Below are 4,675 nucleotides of genomic sequence, written 5' to 3'. Positions count from 1 at the left end.
GTGTGTATACTTATGACCAAAAAGGAGAGAAGGTGTAGTGATGTGGCTTGGCAGTGTTCCAGTATAATAATGTAATGAGGTGTCATATACACAATATAGAATATACACAATAGCAGGGGCAAACGCAGGGTTTAGAAGGGGGGGTTTCCCCGGGAAAAAAAAAATAGAGCGAGAGAGAGCTGCTGCGAGGCTGAATCCTACAGCAGCCGCGGCGCTGTCAAGAAGCATCAGCGGCAGTGCTGTATTATACTACAATACAGCACTGCCGCGGGCGCTTCTTTGACAGCGCCGCGGCTGCTGTACAGTATTGTTGGTTCCCGGAGGGAAGGGGTTTCTGGAGAACCAGAAACCCCCCCTGCGTACGCCACTGAATAGAGAATAGTGTCTTGACATCTATTAATAATTGTGAAAGTTACTTTACCATATAAAACGTAATTAAATACAAACACATACAAAAATATAAATAACAATTAAATTCAGTTAAGTGCATCTAATCATCATAGTACTATCTTTTGTTTTCCCCTCAAAGAATCCAATGGGAATCTTCCTTTTTGTTGCAGTCAGAAGTATCGGTTAATCAATGCTAATAGATGGGCACAACGTCATATAATATAGCAGCCACACTAATGATTTAAGTACTATCAACTTGAGACGTCAGTCAGACAATCAGAAGCAGCTAGTTAGTGCTGCCGATTGTCATTATCATCATTGTGTCTTGTTGCACCAGTCCTCCAGCACCCGCAAGAGATACACCTCCTGAATGGATACCAGTATACTGCATTAACAATTATGTGAATTATGCCCGTACTGTACTCGGCCTATGCTTGTCCTTCCCTCCCCCCGTTCTGTCTCTCCAATCGGAAGTGTAAAATACACCAAGATCTCCATACAGACAAATGCACACTTTTTTAGACGTATCTGCAGTAAGAAATTTTTGCTTTGACCTCTGGCATCTTAGGTAACAAAGTTTACAATTTTTTTGCTGCACAAAACCTACTGGTGAAACATATTTCAGATATTAATGTAGATTTCACCGTTCCTTTAGGCTTCTGGTGAAGGAGAGTCAACTATGGGTGAAAATAAATTTTAATTCCAAAAATATTACTTATAAAAGCTTCCAAGTCTCTCCAGATTTTCTATATATGTTGTTAAGTCTGCTATTACAAATAAATACTTCTCACTAAATGCTTACATAAACCAATGTAAACCACAAAACATCCATGCAGGTTGAGACAAATTAATAAATTAATGAGAAGGTGAATACCCAGATAGATTATGAACACTTTCAACACAGTATCAGCTTTGAGGACATCTGACAGTTCGAATTGAACACACCAGTAAGACGCTGTACAGGCAGTAACAAGGCAGAATACCCAGAATTGGTGAGAAAATTGGCTACAGAAGTGCCGTGTGGTGTGAACTATAATCATTTATTTATTTATTCAATCTTGGTGGCCATCATATATTAACGGAATATTGACTGTTGAATGCATGAATGTAAAATTGGATTGTTACTGTGGTTATAACTGCTACTGCTTAGGTATCTCTGGCATCTCAGGTAACAAAGTGAATACCTTGAAAAAGATCCCGTGTAAGGGTTCGAAACGCGTCGGTGGTTCTGCTAACTCCTGGTGCTTTTTAAGACCGGACTGATATTCACACTTTGGGGAGGAGACCTGTACGTGGTTGAACTCCGTGGATTATTCATCACGCTGACTGCCGCTTGCAAAATGGATTCCATAGGACTTCATTTGTTTTCGGTTGCAGTGTCCGAGATTGCTGGGACGGAACCTCACTCATTATATGCTGAATATCATTCATGTTCCGGTAGGAGTATTTATGTTTTAACAGTGATTAAAGAAATATTTTAACCGAAGATGTCCGTCTGCTGAGATGTTTAGGATAACAAGTTTTGAAATGCCTTTATAAAGATTATTCTTTAGTAAGTAGTACCCCCTGCGGGAGATTTCCCACGTCGTAGGAGGATTAACGACTGCACCTGATTCGGTGCTCATGTTGACTACTCACTATTACGATCTACACCTTTAATATAATTTTTTTTTGTTTATATTTTTTGTATGTTAACCAGAGATTATCCTACTTTATATCATACAGGATTACACTATTGTTTTTCCTCCTCTCTTTACATGTTAACCATCATTGGAGAGTGAAGAAAAGTGGATATATCTGGACGTTTCAATATAAGTATTCATTTATTTTATTTTATATTTGTAATCTTGTCATGTTGTTGTGGAACACACAGCGCAGAAAGATCATTCCATATTGCTTGTAAATCTAGAGTGAATCTTGTATGGAACTCAAGAGTTTCAATTGTGGGGAGTATGAGCTCCTCATGTTATAACAAAAGGAGTTCCTAATGATTCTTTGCCAACACGCACCTTAAAGAAGAGTCAGAGTATCAAAACGGGTGCTTAATCAGTCAAGTACACTGTTCCTAAGGAGATCTGTAACTCAGATAAACTTGCAAACTTTTATAAAAACACTATTTAGTGCAGTATTCATACAAGTATAGTATCCATATGTCCTCTATTCCTTTTGTCCTCTCTTTAGAGTTATGTTGGGTACAGGTCTGACAATGTTAATCCTTGCTGGCACAATTCATGACTAGTGTTTTCCTAAGTTACCTACTGTAACATCTTTTTCAAGAGTATCTTATGTATTTTGATATGCAGGCTTGGGTTGAGGCCTCCATTCACAATAGCTTCAACTTTAACTTATGTACAAAACAGAAAACTAGTTTGCACCCCTTGCATTGTATAATGGTTTTGTCCAGGAGACTAAAATAAGATACCTCTTCATTTAAGATCCTTAATGAATCAGGCCCCATGTTACAATGCAAGGGGTGCAAATTAGTTTGTTATTTTGCACTTAAGTTATATACTGGCTGTTTTTTCATCTAGCACACAAATACTTGATAGCTTTATTTTTACACTGAAATGTAAAGTTGATTTAGGACATGCCCTACCCCAACCATAAATCTGGCCACACATTTTAAATTTACCTCCCCCTTCAATGCAACATGGTTTTTCCCAGATGCAAAGTTACTCCGTGTTTATGCTTTGCTCTCCTTAATGACTTAGGCCCAATGTGCCTAAGTAATTAAGGAGAGCAAGGCAAAAAAGGAGTAATATTGATCCTGGACAAACCATGGTACAATGCAAGTGGTGAAAATTAGTTTATTATTGTAACTTTTATTATACTTCTGCTATTGTAATCTATTGGTCTATTTTATTGCTAGTTTAATTCAAGATGTTCAAAACCTTACCGAATAAATTTACCCACCACACATATGGATTCCACAAGATATAATAACACGGAATGATAGTTAATACAAGAACTCCAGCAGATCCAGAAACTGATTACACTTTTGCAGTAAACATTGGACAAACTTCAGATTACCAGTTCCAGCCCAGTTTCCTCAAAATGTCCTTGTAATCGTGGACAATGCTGCCAATTCATAGCCCAATGTTGGTTGTAGTTTATAATGAATCCATGCACTTACTTCATGGATACTCTAAGGTGAGGTTGATACTCACACTTCTAAAAGGAGATGTCCTGGCTTGGGTGACCACATAGAACGTAATTCAATTCTTAATCATTACCTCACTTACTATACTTCTTTGCAGCAGCTTTGATGATTCCCACTGTTATGTTATAGTTGAAGCCACTATCACCGAGTTACAGCAAGTTTCCAGATCTGTGGTGGAATATACCATGTAATTTTGGAGATGGGTAGATAACACTGGAATGCTACAGCCAGATATCATCAACTAAGTTTAGGTTTAAATGCTGATATCAAAGATGAGCTGACACACATAGACCCTCCTAATGAACTGGAGTTTATTTGTTGGTGTGTCACCATTAAAGAAAGGTAGCAGGAAAATAAGAGAGGTTGCAGATTCTTGTTGGCCATCTCTTCTTCATGTGGTGTGAATTATTATGGCACTCCTGTGCCCTTAATCATCAAAATAGACAGATAGAATATAGGAAGACTGAATTAAATGCTCAGTTTCAGAATAAATATAATAACAGTATTTATAATATGTGTAAGCACTTAGGGACATATTCAATTATTAACCATTCTGGTCCGCAGAAACGCACCGGAATGGGCCAGGAAGTCAATCCACGGTACAGCAATAAAGTGGATTTTCGTGCGCACCCCACAGGGTTGCGTAGGAAAATCTGCGTTATTGTGGTACCGTATTACCATCAATACTGCGCAGGTTCCGCGGTAGTGACTTTATGTGACATTGTATAGTTTTGAGCAGTGATGGGCAATATGTGGTCCTCTGAGCCTTCACCTGAGGCCCCAGCTTCTTCCTGCCTTACTGTCAGAATTGATTACTATAGCTGGTAACACATCTTTAAAATGCCTGCTGATATTTTTAGATACATTTCTTTGATTAAATGTATTGTTTTAACGTACTACTGAAATTAAGGATAATGTGCAGCCCTTTTGAAGGTTAACATTTACACAGCACAAGCCGCAACGCCTGTAAAGTACACGGACAGAGTGATAAAACAGCATACAGCAATAGAAGCCTTCAGCAGCACCAAGGGTATACATGTATATGAGGTAGAGAACACCTCCATGAGCAGCACCAAGGGTATACAGGTATGAGGCAGAGAACACCTCCATGAGCAGCACCAAGGG

Source organism: Mixophyes fleayi, chromosome 6, assembly GCF_038048845.1.
Source record: "Mixophyes fleayi isolate aMixFle1 chromosome 6, aMixFle1.hap1, whole genome shotgun sequence".
NCBI classification, from domain to species: domain Eukaryota; kingdom Metazoa; phylum Chordata; class Amphibia; order Anura; family Limnodynastidae; genus Mixophyes; species Mixophyes fleayi.
Note: the sequence above shows the minus strand (reverse complement) of the source record.